The 16,722-nt window shown below is 45.6% G+C and overlaps 1 protein-coding gene across 4 annotated transcripts in view; it reads right to left on the minus strand.

The window, feature by feature from the left end:
- Nucleotides 1-16,722, minus strand: part of USP9X (ubiquitin specific peptidase 9 X-linked) — a 1,749,911-nt gene that overhangs the window by 1,311,496 nt on the left and 421,693 nt on the right. The window lies entirely within an intron of this gene.

The raw sequence follows: 16,722 nt of genomic DNA on the forward strand, positions 1-16,722 counted from the left end.
ATTTAAAACTGCACTACAGTCTGCAGTGACAGGCTAGAAACATGTTTGACAAGACTATGTTAGTTTTTGGCACAATAAGTGCAGCAGCCCACAATTTGCATTTAATTTACAGACCCTTACAAGTAAATTAAAGGTGCCAATTGAGTGTATGCAAAGTTGACAACGTTTAAAGGAGAGAGCATAAGCACCTGGCTACTGGTTAGAAAGGGAGAAAGTGCAGAGTCCTAATGCCAGTAAAACTAGCTCAGTAAAAAAATACATGAATAACTTTAAAAATGTTTGGGGGACTACCACGCCAAGGATATCAATCAATCAATCACTGCATTTCTAAAGCGCGCTACATACCCGTGAGGGTCTCAAGGCACTGGGGGAAAGGATGGGGGGTGGTGGGGGGGGGGGGGGCTGCTACTGATCGAAGAGCCAGGTCTTGAGAAGTCTTCTGAAGGCCAGCAGGTCCTGAGTCTGTCGTAGGTTGGTAGGGAGAGCGTTCCAGGTCTTGGCGGCGAGGTAGGAGAAGGATCTTCCGCCGGCGGTGGCTTTCCGGATACGAGGAACTGAGGCGAGGGCAAAGTTGTCTGAGCGGAGGCTTCGGGTGGGGGTGTGGAAGCTGACTCGGTTGTTGAGGTATATCGGCCCGGTGTTGTATAGTGCTTTGTGTGTGTGGATGAGGAGTTTGAAGGTGATCCTCTTGTTGACGGGGAGCCATGCAGGTCTCCCAGGTGGGGTGTGATGTAGCTGCGTCGGGAGTGACATCGAGGATCAGTCATGCCGAGGCGTTCTGGATTAGTTGTAATCGTTTCAGGAGCTTGGTGGTTGTTCCTGAGTAGAGGGCGTTTCCATAGTCGAGTCTGCTGGTGGTGAGGGCCTTGGTGACGGTTTTTCTCGTGTCGGGGGGTATCCATTTGAAGATACTGCGGAGCATTCGGAGGGTGTTGAAGCAGGACGCGTAGACTGCGTTGACTTGCCTGGGCATGGAGAGGGTGGAGTCGAGGATGACCCCGAGGTTGCGTGCGTGGTCTGTGGGTTCCGGGGCTGAGCCTAGTGATGTGGGCCACCAAGAGTCGTCCCAGGCTGATGGGGTGGGTCCGAGAATGAGGACCTCCGTCTTGTCTGAATTCAGCTTCTGTCATGTCTAACACCATAAATCTAAATCCTCCCTTTGCTAGAGAAAAAGCCAAAACCAAGTAATTTTATTTATTTAATCAGAGTTGCCCTTTATATATTTTAACTACCTAACCTATGATAACTCATTAGGAGAAAACGCTTTAAAACCACATCAGGAAGAGGCTAACTATTCGGTCAAATCATCTTATTGTTCGGCTTTTCTCTACTCTCTTTTGCTGCTAAGCAGCTTTCGATGCATGCCATTTTTATTTTCTCAGAAGTATGGAACATGACTATGTATGAGGCCTTTGCTTGCTTTAAGGTGGTTCTTAAGTTGCGTTTGCAGTGCCTGTTTGTTGCTTATCTGTTTTAGAATGAATCTTACAGCACAGCACCCGCTCTTATTTACTTTTTGTTTTAAATGCCATTTGATTTTCCTTGCACATATTATCAAATCCAAATACTCATCAGCACTTTATTGCTATTATTACAACTCATAATAATATGAATCACCTCAGTTTCAATGAGCTGCAGTACAAGGTAAGTCGGCATAGCTGTCAAGATTCCCACGTCCATGTGTGATCCGCTGCTCTAGGCACGGTTTCTTCTTTGAATTAATTCTGGGACTTTAAGTCCTGGTTTTATATTGAAATAATAAACAAGACATCAAGTGCCAGAACTCCAGGAAAAGAACTGGACTGGAAAACCTCATTGAGCATGGACCTGGCAATCTCGGCAAGGCTGAGTTTGACATTTAGACCCTGGAATCCTAATAAAATGGCAAGAACTGTACAGGGCTGCACTAGCAAATCTCTATAGTCTGGACGAACAAAAGTTACTTACCTGTAAACTGTGGTTCTCCAGTTTTGGTGTCTTTCATAGATTCACATGCTTGAATAACTCCCTGTCGTCGAAGTGGGAGTCCGACGGTACATAAAATAGTAGTAATATACATATATATAGAAAACATCATAAACATACATATAAATAGATCATATATATATATATATATATATATATATATATATATATATATATATATATATATATATATATATAAATTGATATAAATAGAAATTTAAAAGTACCATAGAACAACAGACCCATAGAGACCTAAAGGGAGAATTCACTTTAGTAACATATCCCTGTCATTGTAATGGTCCACATTCCAGCTAATCAGGCTGCATATAATGGTCCACATTCCAGCCAATCAGGCTGCAGCACCCTCTAGAACCTTCTCCTCAGAAGCTCAAGCCCTCAGATTTTCGTAGCATCAAAGTGACCAAGAGTGCATGAGGAGAAGAGAGCCTCTGAGGGGAGGAAGGGTAAGTCGCATGTGAATCAATGAAAGACACCAATACTGGAGAACCACAGTTTACAGGTAAGTAACTTTTGTTCTTCTCCAGTATTAGGGTGTTTTTCATAGATTCACATGCTTGAATAAGAATAAAAAGCAGTACGCCAACACACGAGTCATAAAAGGCAATAAGAACAAATGCAAGCAAATAAATGCACATATGAACATTGCATATAAATATATATATAAAAGAACCTTTTATGACAGGAGGCGGGAAGCAACAGAGGCTCACCATCTGAAAAGGTTTCGTAGCACCACTTGACACACAGCAGTGTCTGCAGCATCAGCTGTCTCCAGACAGTAGTGCCTCGTGACCATGTGCCTGCTGGACCACGATGCCGCCCTGCAGATATGATGTAGAGGCACTCCAGCAAATAGGGCGGTAGAGGATGCAACTGCCCTCGTCGAGTGTGCTCGCACCGGAGCAGAAAGCATCTGTCCATAGGTCAGAAAGAGCTGGTCTGATTTACGAAAAGCAGCAGTGCATTGAATGTAGAATTTAAGGCAGGCATTCAAGTCCAAAGAATGAAGAGAGCGCTCAGCAGGAGACTGAGGGTCTGGGAAAAAAGTCTTGAGAATGACCGGTTCATTAAGGTGGAAGTCAGAAGGAGCCTTAGGAATAAATTTAGGATTCGTAAGAAGTGTAACAGCGTCCTTTGAGAATTGAAGAAAAGGAGGCTGAATGGTGAAAGCTTGGATGTCGCTCACTCGCCTGGAGGATTTAAGTGCGAGGAGGAGGGAAACTTTCCAAGTAAGGAATTTTAATTCCGCTGAATGAATAGGTTCAAAAGGCGGTCGGAGGAGCTGTGATAAGACCAGATTCAAACGCCAAGCAGGTGGTGGACGCCGGATAGGTGGAAACATCCGGAACAGGCCCCTAAAGAACTGATGAATGATCCGAGATGAGTACAGGGATGTGGAACCATCATGGCGAAAGTGGGAAATCGCAGCCAGGAAGACTTTAAGAGTGGAATGCGAAAGTCCCGACTTTGCCAAAAGGAGGATAAACGGCAGGATTTACTCAGGTGTGGCGAGCAGAGGATCGACCTTCTCCTTGTGGCACCAAACACAAAACCGTTTCCATTTCAGTTTATAGGTCTTGACTGTGGAAGGAGCGCGTGCTTGATCAAGCACCTCTCTGCACTCAGGAGCAATATTCAGATGTGCAAACTCATTGTGCTCAGGTTCCAAGCGTGAAGCTGGAGACGCCGGATCCGGGTGGCAAATCTGGCCCTGGCTCATGGTGAGAAGATGAGGCAGGGGATGAAGAAGAATCGAATCGCACTGGGAAAACAGAAGAAGATTTGTGAACCATTGGTGACGCGGCCACCTGGGTGCAATCAATAGGATGTGACACGGCTGAAGTCTCATCTTGTGCAGTAGGCGTGGTATCAGAGGAGTCGGCGGAAAAGCGTAAACTAATTTGTTCAACCGCTCGATCGAAAACGCATTCCCGCTCGAACTGCTGTGGGGATGCTGACTTGCGAAGCGTAGGCATTTGCGGTTTTATTTATTTTTTATTTGCAGGTTTTTATAGCGCTATGAATAGACTCCCGGAGGAATATCTCCGCGCTTATGACAGCCGGCCTGAGAAACTATAGAGGTAGCAAAGATCTTAAATTTATTTGTTTAGGACAGGATCCGAAGAACAGGAAATTAGCTAAAATGAGCTAAATCAGAACGTTTTTAGATTCTTTCTGAAACAAAGATGGTTAGAGCATTGTCTCAGTGACAGTGGGAGCATATTCCAGTAGTTGGGACCCACCACAGACAAAGCCCTTCCGCCAAGCCAGGTTTTACTGATCTTAGGTACATTTAATAGCAACTGTTCGCTGGACCTAAGGGTACGGGCAGGAACATATGGGACACATTTTTTAGACAAATATTCAGGTCCTAGTTCATGAAGACCTTTATGAATAGTAATGCATGTCTTGAACTTCACTCGTAGACGTATGGGCAGCCAGTGCAGTTTACGTAGAAGAGGTTTAGATGGAGATCTGGGGGGTGCATTGAGCACCAGCCTGGCTGCTGTATTCTGCACTACCTGCAGACGGTCTAGAACCTCTCCATTTGCGCCTGCTAGAAGACCATTGCAGTAATCAAGACGGCTGATCACTAAAGCCTGAACTAAAGTTCTCCTGTGGGTATCAGGGAGGAAAGGAAATATCCTACGGAGGAGACCTATCACGTGGAAACAGGATCCCACAGTGATGTTGACATGCTGTTTCATGGTCAGCTCCGGTTCCAGACGTACCCCCAAGTTCTTGATTACTGATTTGGGTTCAGGGACTGGGCCTAGGTCTAGAGGCCACCAATCAGGGGACCATTGAACCCTGGCTTTACCGAAGAGCATCACCTCGGTCTTCCCAACATTACATTGAAGAAAGTTGGAAGACATCCATCGCGCTACTGCCTTCATCCCATCGGAGAAAGATTGTATAATCTCCGGGGTAAGTTGTTTAAAGGGGAAGAGTAGCTGCGTATTGTCAGTGTAGGACACTGGGCAGAAGCCAAAGGCTCTGGTTATTTCTGCCAAGGGAGCCACATAGGTATTAAACAGGGTCGGGCTTAAACACGATCCCTGCGGGACCCCCTTGGTGACCTTAACCTCTTCCGACCTAAATTCACCCATGGTGACGCGTTGGGTGCGGTTGGAGAGGAAGCTTTTAATCCAGTCCAGTGCCCTACCGCCGATGCCACTCACAGACAGTCGTTCGATCAAGATGTTGTGTGAGATGGTATTGAACGCTGCCGATAAGTCAAGTAGCACCAGGACAACGGAATACCCATTGTCCTGGTACATACGTAGATCGTCCGTTATCGACAGCAGGGCCGTTTCGGTGCTGTATTTCGGCCTGAAACCTGACTGTGATGGATCAAGGCGGTCTGATTGCTCAAGGAAGTTGGAAAGATGTTTATTGGTGTGCTTCTCAATAATTTTCCCTAAAAATGGTAACAGGGAAATCGGCCTGAGGTTAGACATGTTGGTCCAGGGGGAAGATGTATTTTTCCTAATTGGTCTGACTAAGGCAGTTTCCATTGCTGAGGGACATTAGCTGTTTTAAGTGAGAGATTCACCAGTCTCTGAATATCAGGACCAAGTGTTGTTCCAAAAGGACCCATAAGCCTAGCTGGAAGAGAATCGGCCGGGCTCCCACTTTTGATGTCGATAAGCAGCTTCTGAACCTCTTGTAAGGAAATTTCAGGGAAATCATTAAAAGAGTAAGAATTGGTAGGCACAGTAGGTGCCGGAGTTTGATTATCCTGGCCAGTCGTGGCAGGGATAAGTGCCTCTATTTTATCATAAATGGCATCGATTTTTTCAGTGAAAAAGTTCGAGATATTATCACAAAGGTGTTGTGACGCCATGTCTGCACTTTCACAAGCTACAGGTTTTTAAAAAGTGTTAACAATCTGGTACAGAACTTTAGAATCGTTGCCAGCTGCCTCCAACTGTGAGGTAACATGGTTCTTGCGTGCAGATCGTATAGCCTTATGATATATGCTTACGGCCTTTTGATAATTGGTTTTATCTTCGTCCAAGTGGGATTTTCTCCATGTTTTTTCTGTCTTTCGAGTCATTCGTTTGAGGCTACGTAGTTCTTCCGAGAACCAGACCTCTTGTTTCCTTGAAAGTCGCTTTTTAAAGGTTTTTATCGGGGCAATTTGTTGTACCGCTGTATTAATGACTAGATCCCATTTTGAAAGAGCAGTATTTATATCATCTGTAGGCAAGATGAGAGGAGAAAGATATTTCTGTTCAAAATTGGTGTTAGTAATTTTATGCCATTGCCTACGTTTGGATGGGATTTGGACTGGGGGGGATGGAACAAACGCCCTTCTCCGGCATAGTAAACTCAAGCACATAGTGGTCTGTCCAGTGGTACTGTTTGGGGGCATAGCTTTTGATACCAGAAAAATTAGATATTATATCTAAAGTGTGCCCTGCTTGATGTGTGGGTCCATAGTTGCATTGTTTTAATCCCATTAAGGATAGGTCGGTTAAAAAGGATTGTACCTCCCTGTTATTTGCTTCCTCGCTATGGATGTTAAAATCCCCGAGCAGCAAAAAATCTTTATCTGGGCGCACGTGAGGAGCTAGTGCTTCCATTAACTGTTTAGGGGTGCTTTTTATGGGGCCTGGGGGACGATAAACCAAAGCTCCTTTCCAACTGTGTTTGACTGATGAACCGATCCTAAAGATCATCATTTCAAAAGCCGTGTTACACCATTGATCAAGAACCGAAACTGAGATATTATCTTTAAATACAATAGCTATTTGAGTGGAGTCGCAAACCGATCCAGCTCCGGCTGGCCCCACAGGTGAAACACATACTCCAGAGTCGGCTGATGGAGTTCCCACTCGTGATTGTTCGTAGCCGATCTGCTGAGCGAGTCTGCAAGTGCGTTGGAAGCACCCGGTACGTAAACTGCTGTCAGCTGGACTCGATGGCGAAACGCCCATTCCATGATCTGTTGTGCCTTTCTGGATAGCAGAAGAGATCTCGTACCCCCTTGCTTGTTGAGGTAGTGCATACTGGTGGTGTTGTCCGTACGCACCAGTATTGACTTCCCTTCCACCAGCAGCCGAAAAGATTTTAGGGCGAGAAAGATAGCCAAGAGTTCCAGGCGATTTATGTGCCATGTGCATTGATCTGCGGTCCATTTGCCTTTGACTGACAACCCTTCGAGGTGTGCACCCCAACCCTCTAAGGAAGCATCCGTCGTAAGGGTAAGCGTGAGGTCTGGGTCCTGGAACGGCTGGCCAGTTGTGATGTTTGGAAGGTGAGCCCACCATTCCAATGCGCTCTGAATGCTGGGGGTCAGGCAGACTGTCGTTGAACAACCCTGTGACTTGCCGCCATTGTTTGTCCAATTCCTCTTGAAGGACTCGGCTGTGTAGCCTGCAATTTGGGATCAGCTGTATGCAGGACGATGCCATGCCCAGAAAAGATTTTAACATTCGGACAGAAGCGGACCTTCTTGAGCGTAGAAGAGCCACCATCTGGATAATGCGATCCTGTCGCTCCTGTGAAACAAACACCTTCGCCAGACGAGAGTCTATTAATGCCCCTAGAAAGATCCTTTGTTGTGCTGGACGGACATGTGACTTCTCGTGGTTGATGGAAAGACCCAAGGCTTGAAAGACGGATAGGCAAGTCTGCGTGTGTTGTCTTGCTGCAAGAAAGGTTTGGGCCTTTATCAAGCAGTCGTCTAAATAAGGGTAGACCTGTATGCCCTGTAGGCGTAGAAAAGCCGCAACCGGAGCCATGGTCTTTGTGAAGACTCTCAGAGCGGAACGAAGGCCGAAAGGTAAAACTTTGAATTGGAAGTGTTTAGATCCTACTGTGAAACGAAGGTACTTCCTGTGTCTGTGATGGGTTGGCACATGAAAGCTATGCATCTTGGAGGTAGATTGTGGAGAGGAACTCTCCGGTATTCAGGAACTGTAAAATTTCCAGCAAAGTCAGCATCCGAAATGTTTGGGACTTGATGAACTTGCTGAGGGCTCGGATGTCTAAGATAGGGCGCCACTCTCCCGATTTTTTCCTGATAAGGAAAAAGCGGGAATAAAAGCCCTCGCCTTCTTGTGATCGAGGAACCACTTCGACAGCCCCTTTTTTTATCATAACTGCGACTTGCGCAAACAGTTCCTTCAAATGTGCGGGGGAGGGCCAGAGGGTGGGAGGAAATTTGAAAAATTAGAGAGCGTGGCCCTTTAAGATGACATCCAGGACCCAACGATCTAAAGTTATTTTTGACCAATTGTATAAGTGTTGGGAGATTCGACCTCCAATTTTCAGAGCAGGCGAACACTTGACCGATGAAAAGTCACTGTTTTTTCAGAGGTGGTCTTCCTCCTATAAGGCCTGGAATCGGATTGCCTATTTTGAGTTTGATAGGAATATCACTGCTTGTTTTCACCATAGGAGCGGTACTGGGAGGAGCCACAAAATTGGAGGAAGTGCTTCTGCCACGTGCTCCACGAAAGGGCTGCTTCCGGTACTGGAGAGATCCCAGGGCACGAGGAGTGTCCGTGTCTTTCTTGAAGGACTCTAAGGCATCATCCACGTGCTTGCCGAAGAGGGACTCTCCATCAAAAGGCAAGTCGAGCACTCTTGCCTGCACTTCAGGCGGAAAAGTTGTATCCGTAAGCCAGCCGTGCCTCCGTCTGAAACCCGTAGAAGAAATATCAATGGCACAGTCTATAATTTCAGAGGCTATTTTCTCTCCTTCTTGTACGTTCTTATGGGCTTCTGCCCTGGAGGATTCCGGAAGTAGGTCAACTAACGCCGCGAACTCTGACCACATTTAGCGGTCGTATCGCCCGAGGATGGCCAAGGAGTTTGCCGCCCTGAACGTCGTGGCAGCCATAGTGGTGAATTTCTTCCCGATGGTATCCAGGCGGTGACCTTCCTGATCCGGTGGCGAAGTTAACAGAGTTGCCGGGTTACGCAACCTCTTTTGAGCAGCTTGCGTAATGACCGAGTCAGCCTTTGGTTGCGACACAAGGCACGCAGGAGAATCCTCAGGAGCCTTATACTTCTTGTCAAGACGGAGAAGCACGGCCGGGATGGAGTTAGGCCTTTCCATTAGCTTAAGACCCGCCTGCCACATAAAGTCAATTATAGGAATGGTATGGACTTGTTTCAAAGGCTGATCCTTGCATTCGTAAAGGAAACAGTCTTGTTGTTTGACGACCATGTGTAAATGAAAACGCTTCACAGCTCTCACCATTAAGTTGTGGAAACCCCCAATGTCCACTGGGGGAGAAGCCAGGGGAGAAGCAGGAGGAGGAGACGGGGTCTGGGCCCGATAATTGTCCCAATCTGCAAGGACAGCGTCATCGTCCTGGTCCGTATCATTGTGGACATCATCATCATCAGGATCTGGAAGAACTGGTGATTTTGCCTGAGCAACAGGAAGTGGCTCTCGTGCAGGAGGAGGCGGAGTAGGAGAGGCTGGCGCAGAAGGCGGGAATTGACGATTATAATCGTCCAATATGTGCTAAAGGTTTGATATCATGGACACCGGTACCTGTGCCATAGGAACTTCGTGGTCAACATCCAGCTGGTCATCATGAACTGGGAAGAGCGAACCCCTGTCATCATTGTCCTCATCCTCATAGTCCTGATATTTTATATTAAGCTCCAAAGGACTTGCTGCAGGACGAAAGGTGTCATCAACATAAGACCCATCAGAAGATTCCTCCTCTGCAGACGCTAAGAGTTGAGCAGGGGGGTAGAACCTCCTTGAAGAGGACTCAAAACCAGCAGAGCGGGACATTTCACAATAGAAGCTCTCACCACAGTAAAGGTTGTTGCAGTCGCCAGAGAATAATGTTCCGTCGACGAGCTCGTGGTCAAAACAGTTGTCGAGGGTTTCGTCGATGTCGAACCAGGCGTCGACGAAGAAGCAGAAGTAGTCGATGGAGCCAGGATTTTTCCCGTCGACGGGGTCTTCTTTGTCGGCGAATGTTTCTTAAGCAAGGCCGTTGACGAGACGGATTTCTTCGCTGTCGACGAGATCTTCACAATGGAGGTTATAGGCCTAACCTACTGGCTCGTCGTCGATAATGCGGACATAGTCGTCGTCGACAGAGCATGTCGTCGTCATCGTAGGCACAACGTCGACGGATCTTGTCGCAGTTGACGAGCTGGCACTCGTTTTAGACGACGAGGGCACAGATTGGGACTGCAACGCTAGAGAACCAGGTCCCATAGGCGTAGAGGCCGGCAGATCCCGTGGGGAGACTGACTTTGGAGCGTCCACAAGCTTATTCCTTTTAAGAAAAGGAGAAGACATCTCGGGTCTGCGACCCACCTTTAAGAGAGGTCTTGGAATGATAGGAAGACACTCTCCACATCAGACACAGGGTTGACTAGCCTCTCTATCCTGTAGGGTCTTAGTAGAAAAAGTTCAGCAAAATTTGCAATTTCTCACCTCATGGTCCGGGTACAGGCAATAGATGCACTTTTTATGCGGGTCCTCATGAAACAGGTGAATTTTTCCACAAGCAGAACAAGGTCTGAATAAAGATTTCTTTGTTGAAGACATTGTAGAAGAAGCTGAAAAGTTTGAAGATTGAAGAAACTGAGCAGAGCTCAGGGAGATTCCCTTCACACGACGTGCGGTAGAAAATCTGAGGGCTTGAGCTTCTGAGGAGAAGGTTCTAGAGGGTGCTGCAGCCTGATTGGCTGGAATGTGGACCATTATAATGACATGGATATGTTACTAAAGTGAATTCCCCCTTTAGGTCTCTATGGGCCTATGTTGTTCTGTGGTACTTTTACATTTCTATTTATATATATTTATTTATATTATATATTTATATGTATATGTATATTTATGATGTTTTCTATATATATATGTATATTACTACTATTTTATGTACCGTGGGACTCCCACTTCGACGACTGGGAATTATTCAAGCATGTGAATCTATGAAAGACACCCTAATACTGGAGAATATCCTGTCCCCCCGGCAGCGCACAACTGTGTTCCAGCCCACGGAGCAGGTGGAGGTGCGCGTGCACCTTAACTTTTTTGCTAAGGACAGTAGGGGTACTGAACCGGACTACTGCAGGCACCACCGGTGTATCCAACTATCTGGTTCATCCTGGATCACTGGTTTAGCATCTTATATAATTTACCAACATTTTGGTTATGGTCACCAACACTTTCTTCACAGTTTTTATATGCATCACATGTATAGCAGTAGCAGACAAGATCCTGAAAAAAGCTGCTGCAACTTTTGGGTTATAGGCTGAAACATGTCAATCTAATCAGCACGATTCAATCTAATGGCTCTTATCCTACTTCTTGTTTTTAATCCTAGCAAAGGGCAGCCAGAATAAATAATGTGGTAAACCCTGCCAGTGTGTTTTCAGGTTAGTCCGGTTTTTACGAGAATTGGTGATCAAAATAATATATGTGCAACCTATCACCCTTTAGTCATTTGTCTCTTTTCAGTTATCCCTGTATCCTAGTCTGATTTTTAAGGGCAATTCCTGCTCTACTAGGGGTGATCCTCTGGTACATCAATGTAGTACGTGTTTAATTTGTATGTACCTAAATGTCTGCAAGCCTTCCAATTTATAGTCGCTTTGTAGTGCCACGAATGGTACAATACCCATTACCTCCCATATAGTCCCCAGTGCCTATGCTGTCCGAACCTTGAAACCCTACTAGGCCATTCCGTCCTAGCAATTTCATACCCACCCACAATGGTGAACTTTCGGTCAGTCTTTTTCTCCATACCATTTTGTTAGTGAGGTCATACTGCAATCTCACTATCATCTTGGGGGAGGCAATGCTGCCCTATTACAATATTTGTGGGTATACCTTCCTACCTAGGACAGGACCATCTATCGCAAGCACGCGTTTAATTACTGGGGGGAAAGCCCAGTCGTTCACTAATATTAGCTGACCTGTTTTGTACTACCATCTGACGTTTGAGAAAGCTCCTACCTCACATATAGGCTCTTTGCATTGTGGTGAGGGCCAATCTGTGGACTTTATGAAGCTACAATTAGGATATACACGGTTCGTCAAGCCTTGCAAAAAATGATTTTGTATTTCTTAGGGTGTATTTTGCATGATTTATAGGAATCCTGATAATGCTATTTTTAGCAGAGCTTCTCTGCCCAGTTTTTTTTACTTAACAGGTGGGTCAATGGAATGGTCTTCCTTATAGTCCGTATTTTCTGCAGGTGAAACTGCTGCACTAACAGGTTAAGCACAACCACTACACTGACACCAGATGCAATTTTTTGGTTAATGCAAAACCATTAGGAGTGCAATGGGGTATTTATTGTGAAGAGCCACCTCTCCTGGGAACGTAACATCTATTTGTTCAAGGATGGGGAATTAGTAATCTTACACTAGAACCCTGTAAGCCTTAGCTGGCTATCAATATTAAAAGCACCCTGATAAAAATGTATGAAGAAAACACAAGTCCTAACATTCATCTGGGAGAACCTGCTGCCAAAAACATCAATCGTCTGTGGATTTGTAGATTGAAAATATGCAATTTGGAATGTATAGTAGTGTGGCCTAACTCCTGCTTTGGAAGCATGTTAAGTTAGCATGGCTTATTAGAAGTTTAAACGCCATTTTACCTTTTGCCGCTTTTGCACCCGACACTGCTTAGCCGTTTTTGCAAGTTAGGCTTTGTGAAGGTCTACACATGAGAAAAGGTTTGTTTTCGACATCTCTAGACTTGCATCGTGCCCCTAGTCTGCACAGTGAGTTCTGAAGCCGTCAAGATCAAAACATGGTAGCTGTTGTTCGACATGATCGAGTAACGCTTTCTAGACACAACAATTTGACAGCTGTGAGCCAACTGAGATTCTGGCACCCTTAATATTGCACACTTGCCATGATTTCACACACTTGGAATATATTCTGTTTCCAGGGATGCAGAGCTTCTGCTGATCCAGATGTGATTTACTCTTACTGAGCGGAAAGGTAATGGGGTCCCCCAACCAAGCCTAAGATACCTTCTTTAGTTTATAATACACAGTTCCTATATAGGAAGGGTGTTAAAAATAGGAGCTATAAGTCCTGTTTTCACCATCATTGTAATAAGATTTCTCCTTTTGTATTTTATGGATTTGTAACAATGCTGACCATATTATTTTTCATCATATGTCTGCTTATGTTGGCTAAGATACTGCACCTGAGATCATGTCGTTAAAAAATAAATATTTTAACCTTACCGTGTATCTTCTTTACTCCTGTTGAGGACTGGTATGAGAGTATAATGAAGGAGTGTTCTCACTTCCCACCATTCCTGAGTTTGTCCTAAGTTGCATGTTCTAGGTTGTCTAATCATTGGTTACTTTGCTGTAGGACAAAGATAGCTATAGCACTGATGATAGCTCGATGGGGTTTTTCTAGGTACTGAGGTGAGTTTTTGGTAAAAATGTAAATGTAAATTGATACTTGTATAGCGCACTACTGACCCGCAAGGGTCTCAAGGCGCTTGTACGAATACCGCTGTGGAACCCATCCTGGCTTTCCCTGTGAGGCGTCCACTCCTGGGCACCCCCAAGGTGGAGGCCAGGCATCCTTAGCGTTGTTGGGGCCGTTAAGGAGATTAAGCAAGCTATCGCCCAGAGTTGCAGAGTGGGACTCCATGATTGGAATAGGCACCGAGGCGAGAATTATTCACTGATGTCCTAGGTCTCTGTGCACAGTTCTGTGTATGAGCAGGATCCTTGCAACAGTATAAGTTCTGAATACATTTGTGGAGTTTGCTTAGTTATACATAACATTCCAAGATATCAGATCAATTAAGAGATTGATATAAAAAATAAATCAATAATGCATAGCGGATGTTAATTTAGCAACCACATTTAACCCCTTCCACGCTGATGACGAGCTGGGCTCGTCATGGCGTAGCCTCCTCGCACGCTGATGACGAGCCCAGCTCGTCACGTAAAGTGCGGTTTTAAAAAACTCAGCACAGGAGCGGAATTGCGCTAGCGCGCATGCGGATAAAGGAGGCTAAATAAATTATAAGGACTAATTATGGCATAGCTATCATTCATGTGGGCAGACATAAAGAACCAGATTCAGCTCTATAGCCAGTCAACCAACCAATCAATCAATCAATCAATCAATAGGCATTCAGTTTGTAGAGTAGCCTTGAGCTTTTTATATTCATCAGCAATGTCCATGCATTGTCCATATCCGTTCTCTATTTCTCCAAACTAGGGAATAGAACAGGACCACCCCTGGACGAGATCAGAAACTCACTTATAAACTGGGTCTCCTGACTAACATCAAGCTTAACCTCTACATGATCATCTTGTGTTCAGAAAGATCAAGCTTACCCTGCAACTCCCAAAATAGCCTTATGAGCAGTTACCATCACTGTGAGCACATGATTAGGATCTAAGCTGCCGGCATCTACTGCCAGAGGGGTTTCCTTTCTAAATCTACACTCCTATTATACTGAAAGAAAGGAGGCGATCACTGACGAAAAGGTCTGGCTTATCGGGACAAACTGATATTTCAACAATAAGGAATATCCCAAATCATTTTAAACCACGCAAAGTGCTGCCTTGTAAGTATGGTGAGGATATATGCCCCTCACATACCAGAACCAAAGAAATAATACGAGCAAAGCGAGGCAGACCTCCAAAGTAAAGTTCATTAAAGTCTTCAACGCTACAACAGTAGTATTCTGGAATCTCGTTGATGCTTTGTGCAATACATAGGAAACATAGCAGAGAAATAATTGTAAACAAAGTTGCTTTATGCCGAAGAGATAGGGGATTAGCGAATCTTCCTCAGAACCTGAGGACTCAAGGGTATGGGAGGAAACTTGTAGAGGAGTTGCGAGCCCCAATCCAACTAAAACGAGTCCTCCAATGCTCCCGGCATCAGACACTGGAGACTGCAGAACGACGGGCAGCGAGTGTTCTCGTGAATGGCAAAAAGGTCCAACTGAGGAAACCCCCACATCCTGAAGATGCGATGGACAACCTCCGGATGAAGCCTCCACTCGTGATCGGCTGAGAAGTGCCAGCTAAGACTGTCTGCATATACATTCAGCACTCCGGCCAGATGATATTCAATCACAAATCTGAAGGACCTGAGCCCAGGACCGGAGCCACAGAGCCTCTCTGCAGAGACAAATCAACCCTACTCCTCCCTGTTTATTGATGTACCACAAAGCGGTAGTGTTGTCCGTGAGCCAGGAACAGACTGACAGTGAAGGGAGGGAAGAAAGGCCTTGAGAACCAAACCTATCGCCGGCAATTCTAGGAAATTGATATGAAGCAATCTTTCCTCTGGAGACCAAAGACCCTTGATCTCCACATCTCCCAGACAGGAACCCCACCCCAGAGTGGAGGCATCTGTTATCACCGTGGCCATCAGAGAAGGAGGTTGAAACAGCTTCCCTTGCAACAGGTATCCTGAAACACTCAACCACAAACCACAGCAAATCCACTGCAGGCTCTCTGGAGACCCTGACTATCTCCCCGAGATCTCCACTGTGTTGAAACCACTGTCTGCAGAGACACCACTGGAGTGCCCTCAAGTACCAGAGTGCATGATTGACCAACAGTATGCAGGAAGCGAACAAACAGAGCAGGCGCAAGACCTTCAGGACTGGAACTTCTGCTCCTTCACATAACAGAATGATAGCCTGGATGTCCAGAATCCTTAGAGGAGGCAGGAAAGCACGATTCACCGTAGTGTCCAGAACTGCCCCTGTGAACATGTTGCACAGGGAGGGCACCAGGTGAGAATTGGGTACATTTATTGAAACACCCAAGTCGAGCAATAGCCGAGCCGTTATATGCAGATGATGCAAGTTACGATCTGAAGTGACCATAATGAGGAATACAGTCTGTAAAGTCATAAAATGCAATGAGCAGCTGTGCATCAACTCAAAAATTGAGCATACATGAGAAAAGTTAGGACCAAGTTAAGGTCCCACTGTGGCATCACAAACTATTTGAGAGGGACATGTGTCAAATCTTTAACTACATCAACATAGGTGATTTAAACAGGGACAGTTGTTTTGAAGATAATAATAAGGACGAAAGGGATGACAAAACCCTTTAATATCGTCCATTAAGAAGCTAGTTGTTGGAGTAGAGGAAAACTGGTACCCCAAAAAAAGAAGACGGACAGTTACTACCACTATCACTTCTGTGAACACATGAGGCGCATTGTTAAAGCCGAAGGGGAGCATGGTAAACTGGCCTACACTGATCCACAGGTAATACCCAAGAGACTGTAGGGCGAGTATATGAAGATGCACATCATGGAGATCAAAGGCTATCATCCAGTCGCTTGAATCTAGGGTAGACAGCACCTGGATCATCATGACCATTTCAAATGTGTGCTTCTGTAGGAAGGTATTCAGAGGACAAACATCTGAGATAGACCCAAACTCTATCCTTCCTCGGCACGAGGAGCCATCAACAGTAACAACCCACCCCCATTTTTTAGTCCAAACCCTCTTGATGGCTCCTTTGGATATTGAAGCTTGAACCTCTTACATTAGAATGGACAGGATCTCCTTTAAGGGCCGTTCTGATGTGGCTGGAAGGTGAGACAGGGCAGAAAGAAACAATAAGTCATAGCCATGCTGAATGATTTGGAGAACCTACCTTTGGTATGTGGTGGATCACAACCATGGAAGAAAGTATTAGATCCCGCCTGCAATAGAGTGGTTGTGCACCACCAATGGCAAGCTGAAGCGGCTTGGAGGTTGTTGCCGCAGGGGAGGGGGAGTC

The sequence above is a fragment of the Lissotriton vulgaris genome, chromosome 8 (assembly GCF_964263255.1).
Source record: "Lissotriton vulgaris chromosome 8, aLisVul1.2, whole genome shotgun sequence".
Taxonomy (NCBI): domain Eukaryota; kingdom Metazoa; phylum Chordata; class Amphibia; order Caudata; family Salamandridae; genus Lissotriton; species Lissotriton vulgaris.